We start from the raw sequence: 13,123 nt of genomic DNA on the forward strand, positions 1-13,123 counted from the left end.
AACCTCCTTGATCTTCCTCATGAAAATGATGGGGTTGAAGTAGATTTCCTCTAAAGGTGCTCTTCAGCTTAAATCCATGATCCAAAGATCAACCCTGGAATAAGGTCCTTTGAATAAGGAAGTGAGATACATCATGGAATGAGGATTTTGTATTTAATTTGTAAAACAGGGTCTATTGGGAAACACAAAGGATTGTTTACTAGTTTTGAGGGGCAGACAGCAGCACAGCTCTCATAGTTGGGAGGAAAAAAAGAATGAGATCATTTCTGGTCTTTCTCATTTGTCCTCATTGAACCGCTGTTACATGGAGAGCCCCTCTGGCATCACTAATAGGATGTTTGTCCTCAAATCATCTGTTAGGCTACATGACAGTGTCTGCATCATTACCCCAGATTGTTTTCATCTGTCATATTAATTGTGGTTCATACAACCTGACTTGGAGTTAATGTTGGTTTTACCCTTCATAATATGGTGTCAACTAACTAAAAATAGCAGACAACACATTGTAAAAAGAGTAGACTTTGAGAATGAGGTGATTTATTTACAGTGTGGTGCTTCCTTCCTTCCTGTGTCCTAAATGTCCCTTTTTTCATTTATTCTGTTTCACATTAACCTGGGCCCTTGAATTCAGCTCAGAACAAGATTAAGGTAGTTCTCTTTCCATTCAATACTGCTCAAGTGACATAGTCTCCTCTTGTCAGATAATCATTAAAATTTTCCTAATCTTCCCCTCCCCCTAGGCCACTAGTAAGGGGGGCCAATTAGGTGGCACAGTGGCTAGAGCAGTGGCCCTGAGTCAAGAGGCCTTGAGTTCAAATCCAGCCTCAGTTATGTAATAGCTGTGTGACCCTGCGCAAATCACTTAATCCCAATTGCCACAAGAAAATAGAAAGAAAAAAACCACTTTTGTATTTTTATAGCAGCAAATAACTGGTAACAAAGTTGATGCTCATGGATTGTGAGAATGGCAAAACTGGCACATGAATGTATTGGAATATTACTGTGTTATAAGAATGAAGAATATGAGAAGTCAAAGAGTCATGGAAAAGGCTTATAGTAATCGATGCACAATGAAGTAAGCAGAACCCAAAGGCTTATGGGAATTGATATACAGTAAAATTAGCAGAACCCCAAAACCAATATATGCAATGACTATAATAATGTAAATGAAAAGAATAGTAATAGCAACAACCAAAATGGTGGCATTGAGAATGGGCTTAGCTTGCCTGAAGAAAACAGATGAGAATGTACCTCCCCGACTTGTAGAAGTAGAAGCTATGGGAAGGAAGGAAAGGAGGAGGACTATATAAGTGATGTACCCACATAACCATCATATGAGTAAAAAGAAGGACAGGAACAAAGGTTTACCTTGGTTAATATATTTCTTAGTTTTATGGAACTGATTTCCCCCCTTTTCTTTTTTAATTTTTGTTATAAGCAAAGGCTTATAGCAAACAAAGAAAAGCAAAAGGTTATGTTGGAAAATGTAGGTAAAGTAAAAACAGAAGATATCAATTAAAAATTTTAAAGAAATGACAACTGCTTGGTCTCATTATACTCTTCCTGTGCTTAGCTAGACCTTTACTTCCTTGAAATTCAGTCTCAGCCTTGCCCCTCACAAAAAATTAGGGCCAAGAACACCAACACAGCTAGGACAATAACTGAGAAACCCAATTTTCAAAATCCTCCTCTCTCCATTGCTTTTGAAAACCTGTGTCCCCACCTGTCAGATTGGCTAAGATGACAGGAAAAAATAATGATGAATGTTGGAGGGGATGCGGGAAAACTGGGACACTATTGCATTGTTGGTGGAGTTGTGAACGAATCCAACCATTCTGGAGAGCAATCTGGAATTATGCCCAAAAAATTATCAAATTGTGCATACCCTTTGATCCAGCAGTGTTTCTATTGAGCTTATATCCCAAAGAAATACTAAAGAAGGGAAAGGACCTGTATGTGCCAAAATGTTTGTAGCAGCCCTGTTTGTAGTGGCTAGAAACTGGAAAATGAATGGATGCCCATCAATTGGAGAATGGCTGGGTAAATTATGGTATATGAATGTTATGGAATATTATTGTTCTGTAAGAAATGACCAGCAGGATGAATACAGAGAGGACTGGCGAGACTTACATGAACTGATGCTAAGTGAAATGAGCAGAACCAGGAGATCATTATACACTTCGACAACGATATTGTATGAGGATGTATTTTGATGGAAGTGGATTTCTTTGACAAAGAGACCTGAGTTTCAATTGATAAATGACGGACAAAAGCAGCTACACCCAAAGAAAGAACACTGGGAAACGAATGTGAACTATCTGCATTTTTGTTTTTCTTCCCGGGTTATTTATACCTTCTGAATCCAATTCTCCCTATGCAACAAGAGAACTGTTCGGTTCTGCAAACATATATTGTATCTAGGATATACTGCAACATATCCAACATATAAAGGACTGCTTGCCATCTAGGGGAAGGGTTGGAGGGAGGGAGGGAAAAAAAAATTGGAACAGAAACGAGTGTCAATATAAAGTAATTATTAAATAAAAATTAAAAAAAAAAAAAAGAAAACCTGTGTCCCTATATGGTAGATAAAAATCCAAAGTCATTCCTTCTAGGACCACAGAACCTGAACTTCCTCTGATGAGAACAGGATGCTCTCCAAGCATGCACGAGGTTTGGGAGTCATCCTTCAGCTGGACACAGGACATTAGCCAAGAACACCATGATCTGGATTTTCAGCAAAGATTTCTGACAGCAGATTATCTTCCCTAAGCAGGAGCATCAAAGAACCAACTGATTTATCTTTTTTTCTATTATTCATTTTTTGGCACCAGGCTTGTGAGGACTATGGATTCCCGATGTCTTTAGCCATACAGGAATTATGAAGGAATAGAAAGAAAGTAGGAAAAGCTTTGCAGGAGAGATGCCCTCCCTCCAGTATTATGCTGGTGAAGAAAATGGAAAGTAGTGGGTAGCACAGTGGAAAGAACACTGGTTGTAGAGTCAGAGGTCCTGGGTTCAAATCACTCCTTATTATCAACTATAATCTTGAGTAAGTCACTTAATTCCTAAAAGTTTGCTTATCTATAAAATGAGATAGGGCTAATTAGTCTTCTCTAGAAGCATAAGAAACTTTGATCGTGCATAAATCTACTAGGGAAGGAGGATACCTATTTTACAAGCTGGGTTCCACTCAGCTGATCTTTCTTTGGCATTAACCTTGATTGGAATCAAACAAGTATTTATCCATTGTCTACAATGTTTGAGGCACTGAACTAAGTATTGGAGAAACAACGCAAAAATAAGTCCTGCTGTCAAGTAGCATGTGGTTTTTTAAATTTGTTTTTATGGAGGAAATATCTGCAAATTAATACCTTCAAAATAAATAAAAAGTGGATGGAAAGCAACCTGAGAAGGGAAGGCATTTGGGGGATTGTTCTTTGCTCTCAAAAAAGATCAAAATAACATCATTATCTTGGGGTCAAATTATAGTGTGTTTGACAGTGACTGGGAAGCTGGGAAGGCTTCCCATACTGGATACAAATAGTCCATGGGAACATTTGGAGCAGGGATATCTAAATTTGCATATCTCACTTTTCTTTTGAGCTACTGCAATTCTAAGAGCAAACACCCTCTCTGATGAGGGCATGTCATGTTGGGCAGTTCCTGTGCCAGTGTCTCCCATGCCATAGAATCAATTTCAAAGTTCTTCAGAGAGACCTTGAGAGTATCCTCATATCACATCTTCTGACCTCCAAATGAGCCTTGTCTTGTGTTTCTTCCTTAAGATAGTTATTTAGGTAAATATACAAATAATGTGGGCAGCCCATTGGAGCCGTGCTCTCTGCAGTAGAATTTGAATACTTGGCAGTTTAGTTTGAGAAAGGACCTAAATATCCGGTATCTTATTCTGCCAGGTAAATCTTCCTGAGACAATTCAAATGGAAGTGATTCAGTTTCCTGGTGTGGCCCTGGTATACCATCCAGTTTTCACAAGGATACAACAATGATGTCAGTTCAATGCCTCTGGAGACCTTCAGTTTGATGGGAAGCCTAATACTCTTCTCTGCCACATTTTTCTCCAGAGCTACCCAAACACTGAGCTAGCCATGACAATGTGTGCATCATCCCTGGAAAATATACTACTTAGCTAAATGCACTTATCCACAACATTCAAAATTTCTCCATTTTCTGTAACCAATGGTTCCATATATGGATGGTATGATGGATTGATGGAGAATCTGTTTTCTTGATGTTAATTAACTGTTAATCCAAGATTAGCACAAGCAGCAGAGAATAGATTCATATTCAGCTGCATCTCAGTTTCAGAGGCTATACTGACTGTATAACCATCTGCAAACAAAAAGTCACACACCAACTCTCCCTTCACTTTAATCTTGGCTTGTAGCTTTTCCAAGTTAAATAGCTTACCATCAATGTAGTAGTTGACCTTAACACTATTTTCATCCTCATCAAATGTGACCAACAATGTCACTGAAATAAATCATCATGCTAAAAAGCATGGGAGCAAGCACACAGCCCTGATTCACTCCATTTTTAGCAACTGGGAAAGTATAAGAGCATTGTCATGCTATCATGAAACTGAAGTACAACTCTGACGAACTTCTCCAGACAAGTAAATTTTACAATGATCTTCATCTTGCATTATTGAATCTCCAGAGCATAGCTATTAGATCTCCTTAAAGGTTCTAGGGATTGAGAGGTTATCTTTCCAATATGATGAGCTCCCCTTGCACACCAGAGCTAATAGTTAAACAATATAACAGCATACCACTGTTTTCAAGCCACATTTAAATATACTCATATCACTCATATGGACACACAAAATTTACACACACATAACATGCAGAGACACACACACAAATATACATATACATACATACATGTATATAATATCTTACATACATTTAAAAACATCTTTCTGAGATGAGGATCTCTAGGCTTCCCCAGTCTGCCATAGGCAGACACAAAAAAGATTAAGAACCCTTATTGTAGAAATAATAGAAAGGACTAGGTGGTCTCTGAAGAATCTTCCAATACTGAGATTTTGTCATACATTGATCCTGTTGGGGAAAGGCTAATATAATGATTGGTTTTGTAAACATATGTACATATATTTACATGTGTAAAATATATCTAACATACACATACACAGACATATATATCAAAAACCAATGCTACATATTTTACAAAACCAACATTATATATGTGTATACATATGTATATATGCATTCAGCTAAAAGAATAAAAGATGCTAATGCTTTAGTCCAAAAATGTTTAGCTCAGGGAAATATCCATTGTTCCCTCCTATTTTGTAGAAACCCCAAGCAGCTGGGGCAGGTTGAGCTATTCTAAAGGTGAGGAGGGAAGGGGAGATAGAAAAACTGTATCCTGATCCTCCACTCAGCCCAGAGCCTGGAACTCCCCACTCAAGGACATTGACTTGAGCAATGAAGGGCATCCAGGACATCCTCACTCAGTTTTTAGAAGATTTTTAGGTTGCTCTGCCCTCCCTGGAATTCATTGACAATGCCTGAATGATAGTATATCTATAATAAGAAAAGTAGGACCAGGGCACAGATTTCCAAAGGTTACTGGATAATCAGAGACAGGGTTAAAAAGGACATCAGAGGCCATCTAGTCTTACCCTCTCATTTTATAGATGAGGAAACAGTGACTTGTCCAAAGTCTCATAGCTAGGAAGTATCAGAATTCTGATTCTGATCAGGATTTGCATCAAGGTCCTTAAAGTCAGTGCTCTTTTCAGAGTTCAGATATTGTCTCCCCAACCCTTCCAAAAAAAAAAGACCAGAAAGGGAAGGGAAAAGGGAAAAGGGAAGAGAAAAAAGAAGTCTAGGGAAGGGAAGAAGACAAGGGAAGGGAAGGGAGGGAAGGGGAAGGGAGGAGAGGAAAGGGGAGAGCAATTAAGGCAGCTGCTCTTACATCTGTTATGCTTGTATCTGGCATCTTTTTGCTTAATCATGAGGAAAATCACTATCAAGTGAATTTTTAATCTCACAAAAGTCTGTTTTTGTTTGTTTTCTCTGCAGTAATCAGAACCTGTGCTGCTCCTTTCATCCCCAGCAGGGGTTACACCCAAAGAGAACTGAGTGATTTTCCAGATGGCTCCTAGGTTTTTACTAGTTACCTTTTTGTGTTTTCAATGACTGATGCCCCCTCATAGTGACATAAAACCAAGGGGGAAAAAAGAAGAGAGGAAACTGGGAGCTTTACCATTACCAAGCCAAAATAAATCAATTAAATCCCTTTCTGACTTTTGTTTGTCTTCCTTTTGTATTAGGGCATGCAATCAGCTTAAGATTGTTATTACTATTAATACTAAAATCATATAAATTATATTAGGAGAAAATGCATGGTCTAATAACTAAACTCAAAGTCAGGAAGACAAGTCCAAATATTGCCTTTCATACATACTGAATATATACATTCAGCTAAAAGAATAAAAAATGCTAATGCTTTAGTCCAAAAATGTTTAGCTCAGGGAAATAGCCATTGTTCCCTCCTGTTTTGTAAAAACCCTAAGCAGCTGGGGCAGGTTGAGTTAAACATTTTCTTCCATCTTCCATCTGCATTGGTGAAGAGGATTTCCTTATCTGTATCTATATCTAATATCTATAATATTCCCTATCCCAAAGAAATTACAAGTTTTATCCCTATACCAATAATATAGCATTTGTGTAATATTTTAACATTAAATAATCCCTTTTCAAGCATCATCCCATTTGCTCATTGTCACAATCCTGTTTGGTAGGTGCAACTATTATCTCCAATTTACAATAAGGAAATGAGCCTTAAAGTTAAATAGCTGGCCCATGATCACATATCTAGCATGTGTCAGATGAGAAGGTTTTGAGGATGGGTGAGACATAAATATGTTTGTAGGAATCAAGAGAAGGAGCCAGTAAGTGGGCTTGAGGTGGATATCGAAGGTTAAAAGTAGGCAATAGCATAGGGGCAATTTTCTAAAGAAATGAGGAGCAGATCGAATCAAGAGTACACACAGAGGAGTTAGCCTTAGTAAAGAAAAGACCCAACCCTTCACAAATGTGGCAGAGGAGAAAGTAGAAGATATCTGAGTGATGTGAGATGTTGAGGGAATGAAAAGGAGGAGGGGAAAATGGTCTTTTTTTTTTAACTGAGATGAAGTAATAACTCACTTCTACTTCACTGCATAAGAATTTTCATGTAGCCCTTTCCACCTTTGCCCTGAGGGAGCAAATGAAAGAACTACAATAATGATGCTAATTAGAATTTATCTAAAGCTTTAAAGTTTGTAAAGTGCTTTATAAATATTAACTTTTTAGTCTCACCACAGCACTGGAACACAGGTATTATTATCATCCTCATCTTATACATGAGGCAGACAGAAATTAAGCGACTTGCCTAAGATCATACTTGCCCTAGGAGGGTCTGAAGTTGTATTTGAACTGCCTAACCCAAAGTCCAGCACTCTTACAACTATACCAACTTGCCTCTCTCAGCCCCTGCTTTTGCTGGAGGTAGTTCAAGATTCCAGGCACTGGTGATTCAGTCAAATGGTTTCAACCAGGCAGTCTTCAAGGTCAAATACAGGAGAAAGGAGAGGGTGAGAAATACTTAAAAGATTACTTCTATTAGTAGGCTAATTTTTCAGCAATTTTCAAGTGAAATTATTAGGTTGGAAGGTTGTCATTTCTTGATTTTTCTCCTAACCAGACTTTAGAGATAACCAACATTTCCTACATCTTAATTCTATATTAGAAATGAGGGCATAACCAATCGTATTGGCAAGAGAGATTTAAAAACAAGCCCAAAACTAATTGCCCTCAGTGAGTTCATGGCAACTGGACCAAATGACCTTCATTTCTAGGCCAATATAAGAACTTCCTCTATGACTGGTGAACCCATCATTAGTAAGCACTGAAGAATTACAGAGAATGAGAAAGGTGTAATAAAACCAGAGACAAAGAAATAGCCTGATTTTCAAAATAAGGGAGAAGGTGAATTCTATAAGCTCTGTTGAATCAGGGAGCTTGTTCAATTATTCTTGGGAAAAGTTGTAAAGGTATTATTAAATATATCATTTATGAACTCTTAGAGAAGGAAGTAGTCATCATTAAGAGACAACATGGATCTATTGAAAGTCGGAATGGATGGAGCTGACCTTGGAATTAGGAAGATTTGATTCGAGTCCTATCTCTGATACATATCAGCTGTGTCACCTTAGACAAGGAATTTAACATCTCAGTAGACCCTGGTAGCTCTCTTAGACTGAAACTGTAGAACTGGCACCAATCTGCTTTGGGGGAGGAAATTTCCATACTGGAAGTCCTAATGACTTGCCCAAAGTGTAACAAGTAGTAAGTGACAAAGCTGGGATTTGAACCTTTGGCTCCAATTGACTTCCCATTACACTACAGTTGACTAGACCATATATCTGGGAAGGAAAGAAAAAAACACTTCTAGAGTTTGGCATTTGTTCTGTATTACTTGTCAGTTGATTGTAGAATTAAGCCAAGATGTGAAAATAACCTTTTAGAATCAAAGAAGGAACCACATTGTCATATGAAATGGAATCATGTTCTGCTAACTAGCTCCTGACTGATTAGGATCTAACCTTCTCTTACCCCCCCAAAAAAAAACTCTATGTTGAACTGGGACATGTTTATGACATTAAAAAGGGGAGATGAACAAAGTGTGAATGGAATAAAGAATCTTCCAAAAAAAGTCAGGCCAGAAGAATAACTAAAATGGCCATATCCTTGACCCAGATAGACAAAAAGAAAGGCCTTAGATTCACCAAAATATCACTTTTTATGGTAGTAAAGACCTGGAAACAAAACTCATCTATTAGGGAATGACTGATCAAATTGTGGTACATGAATGCAATGAAATAATATTTTGTAAGAAATTGTGAATATAGTGAGTACCAAAAAGCACAGGAAGATCTATATAAATTGTTACAAAGTAATCTAAGCAGAAGCAGGAAAACTATATATACAATAATGTAAATTGAAAGAACAACAATAAGATAATGGAAACAATATTACAAAACTATAAGGTGTAAACTTAGTCCTAAATATAAGATCTGAGAAGATGACTTCCCCCAACTTCTTTGTAGAGATGTGACACCATGGGTATAGAATATCATATATAATTATCAGCCCTTTTTCCAAGAAGTTAGTTTTGCTGAATTTTATCTTCTTTCTATTCTCTATTACAAGAGGCTATCAGGGTAGTATGAGGGGAGACCTACAATGGCAAACATAGATAATATTAAAAATAAAAATAACAACAAAATTATTTTAAAAACATGTCAGGCATTGGATAAGAGGGTGTTCTGGACAAGGAAAGCGGGAGCAGAATTACAGATGCAATAATAAGGACAGCAGGTTCAGATCTATAACTAGCAATTTTCATGACCAGGGCTAGCAACATAAATGCATGCACAGCAAATGAAATGAAAGGAAGCTCACCTTAAAATCAGGTTTTGAATGAATTCAGCTATGGCAAGGAAAACAGACCTCAGACTGCCTTATTCGCAGAAATTCCAGGATATTACAAGAATCACTGCAGGAAAACACCCACTAAGGCTAGGACTCAGGTCCTGGTGGGGTGTGGGCCAAATAACTACTACAAGGATTATTAGACAGATAATGTGTAGTTGAACCCTCCCCTCCCCAGAGTATAAACCCCAATAAGGTAATTCTTCATTTCTTTTCTCCCCTTGAACTGCTTAATGCCCCCAAATCTATCTTCTATCTTTTAAAAAATGTTTACTTTGTATTTATGAAAAATTATAAACATAAGCATATTTTAGTCTGACTATAGTTAATATGTTTGCAGTTGGGAAGAAAGAATTAAAGGGGTAAATACTAAATAAGGAGGAGAAATAAATTAAAAATTGAAGTATCTTCCAGAGTGCTATCACTGGCTAAGAGTTTGGTGCTAGAATTTAAAATAATTTTTATTACAACTTTGCAGAGCAGAAAGACAATGTATATACCAGGGAAACCATCAAGGCAGTGATTCAGTAGTAGGGCAGGGGGGCAAGTATAAATAAGAGTAATTGAACAACCTTATTCACCACACTCATCACCACTACATTTATATGGATATGTACATTTAGTTGTATATGGGACAGGTAGCCCCAAAGAAAGTTATTTTTAAGTGCAAGAATTGTTTCACTTGTGTATTTTTATTCTCAACATTGGAATACAATGCCTGGCATGTAGTTGGTGATTAATAAATGTTTGTTGATTGATTGAATAACATATTTCTACAGCACATTAAGGTTTATAAAGTTCTTTCTTCATAATAATTCTTTGAGATCCACTGGGAATTAGAGATGGGGAATAGTCTAATCGATGATTCCTGTGGTTTCATCACTGCAGAGAACGTCTGGTATAGAAATTCCACGCACTAATTCAGATCAGCAATTCATCTCTGGCCTATATAGCCTTAGAGAGTTTTCTGGGGGGTAGGGAAAAGGCACTAAGAGGTTATATGATATGCCTGTGATCAAACAGCTAGATGCACCAGAAAAAAAAGTCTTTCTGACTATGCTATCCTGCCTTATAAGGAATAGGGAGTATAAATCTTATTATCCTTATTTTGTAGATTTTCAAGGTGACATTGCATAGTGGACTGTCCAGGTTCAAAGTTATTCCAGCAACATCCTTCTGGCATTGGTATGTACCAGAGGAACTACAATCATTCCCATTTTTCAGAGTAGAGCAATGAGATCCAAGGACCATCAGCACTCAAGAGAAAGCAAACACTCTTGTTTCTTATTAATTTCTTAAATGGATATAACTGTTTTTTATGTGATGAACTATTAAGCAGCCCAGGCTCCTTCTATACCATGAAGAGAATTTCATTACATTAAACATCATAATATTGTTTGTGCATTATTTAAATCAGTTATACTTTTCTCTTTTCTTATTCTGGGCCTTTGTAGGTCATAGTCACTGCTTTTATAAACATCTGGGCTTAGGAAAAGCCCTTTAGTTCTTGTCCCTCCCTTTGCCCTCCAAAAATGTTTGGAATTTTTTCCGAAGGAAGTAGGAAATCAACACTCAAACAACAGGATTAAGGTCTGGGGCACCTTGTCTTTAAGATAAAGGAAGTTACAATATTATAATGAGTCATTAAGAAAGGGAAGAGAGAAAAAAAGACTATGAGAGGGAAATCAGCCAATAAAATAAAAAAAAAATTCATCCAAGGTTGGGAGATTTTTAGAAGAAAAACAACCCCTTAGTAAACCAGTATTAGATAATTTGTAAATAACCAATATTAGATAATTAGTAAATGTGTAACTTACCCTCTACCTCTTAAAGCATTCACTGTACAAACGGCATAGAGTTTGGATTCTATGAGGTCACAGGAAAGGGTTTTTAAATAAATTTGTCTTGTGAAATTATACAAATAGCATTAACATGGTGTGCCCTTACTCCCTTCTTTGTAGAGGTGTACAACTATGGATATGGATCATTGCATATACTGTCAGGTTTAGTGAATGAATTACTTAGTTTCGCTTAATTGTCTTTTCTTTCGTTTTTTTTTTTTTTTTTAACAATTCTCTCTCTCTCTCTCTCTCTCTCTCTCTCTCTCTCTCTCTCTCTCTCTCTCTCTCGGGCAATTGGGGTTAAATGGCTTGCTTACCACCACACAGATAGGAAGTGTTAAGTGTCTGAGGTCAAATTTGAACTCAGGTCCTCCTGACTTAAGGTCTAGTGTTCTCTCCACTGAGCCACCTAGCTGCCCCAACAATTCTCTTTTACAAGAGATGTAAAAAACCCTTTTACAAGGGATGTCTATATAAGTTGAATGAAGGGGATGTAAAAAACAAAAAATATAAATGGTTTTAAAGATATACACATGCTCTTTTGTGGAAACAATAAACAGAAGTTTAAAATGAAGGTAGAGAAAATACTCCCTGAGAGAATTTGAGTCTTGTGAGAAGTGATTTTTTTAAATCAGTGATCTTTATCATTTTATATCAAAATCTTCTAATGTTCAGTTTCTCTCTATCAAAGTCAACCCACACACAGGGTAAGATTCTGGGGTCACATTCCTTGCTCTAGTGTATCCTTGTACTTCGTGATTGTTATTAAGATGACTTATTCCCATGGACTAAAACTAGAGAACAAGAAAGAAAAAGGAGGAGGAAGAGAAGGAGGAGAAGAAGGAAAAGGAGAAGGAGAAGGAGGAGGAGGAGGAGGAAGAGAAAAAGGAGGAGGGAGAGAAGGTTTAGGGCTTGAAGGGATTGTAAAAGCTCTCAAGGTCATTCTACAGATGAAAAGATTAAGTCCCAGAGAGATTGAGTGACTATTGGAAAAGCAGTGTGAATGAAGAGCAAACTTCCCAGTGAGAATGACACAAAGAATTCCTCAGACACATACAGTATGACCCTCAATAAGTCATTTAAACGTCCAGTGTCTCCAAACATCTTTCTCACTATAAATTGAAAAGAAAATGCCAATCTAGTCTGACAGCGGGAGTTTCCTTATGTGAGAGTTGTCTATTCCAAGAAAATCATAGGTCCAGGCCCTATCCTTATCTTAATAATCATAGTAACAGTAATGATAATAACAATAATAAAAATATTAAATAGATAATAATAACCTGGAAAAATGCAGGAGAACAAAAGTTTGGAAGGATACATGGGAACAAATAGGACATTTTTGTTACTATCTTGTGAAAGCAAATCTAAACTTTTAAGACATTGTAAATAACATATAGTTATGGTTTCAAGACAATCATTTTTATTTTTGTTTGCATATGTGAATGTTTATTTGGGTTGAGAAGAGAGATGTCCTGGAACTAGTGCTAATTAACTTTAACATTTTAATGTTAGGGAAATGGAGCCAAGATAATGGAGTGGGTAGGAACCATTATAGAGAAAGTCTTCTCCATAAACATCTTTAAACAGATCCAAATGCACCACATCAAATCTGGATGGGGAAATCCAGAAAAAGTCACAAGTCTTTTGACCATACCAGTTCAGTATAAGAAGGTCTGAGGAAAGTGGGGATGTAGTCAGCTCAGAAATGGGGACTACTGAGTGGAACACTGGGAAAGGCTACTTTGGACAAGTAGA

The 13,123-nt window shown here is 37.1% G+C and overlaps 2 protein-coding genes across 3 annotated transcripts in view; both read right to left on the bottom strand.

Annotated features, from left to right (window-relative positions):
- The window catches only part of ABCD3 (ATP binding cassette subfamily D member 3), a 609,690-nt gene that overhangs the window by 587,367 nt on the left and 9,200 nt on the right, over positions 1 to 13,123 (bottom strand). The gene's annotated exons all lie outside the window — the stretch shown is intronic.
- The window catches only part of LOC127559488 (very-long-chain enoyl-CoA reductase-like), an 81,114-nt gene that overhangs the window by 43,076 nt on the left and 24,915 nt on the right, over positions 1 to 13,123 (bottom strand). The gene's annotated exons all lie outside the window — the stretch shown is intronic.

This window comes from Antechinus flavipes, chromosome 4 (assembly GCF_016432865.1).
Source record: "Antechinus flavipes isolate AdamAnt ecotype Samford, QLD, Australia chromosome 4, AdamAnt_v2, whole genome shotgun sequence".
Classification (NCBI taxonomy): Eukaryota; Metazoa; Chordata; class Mammalia; order Dasyuromorphia; family Dasyuridae; genus Antechinus; species Antechinus flavipes.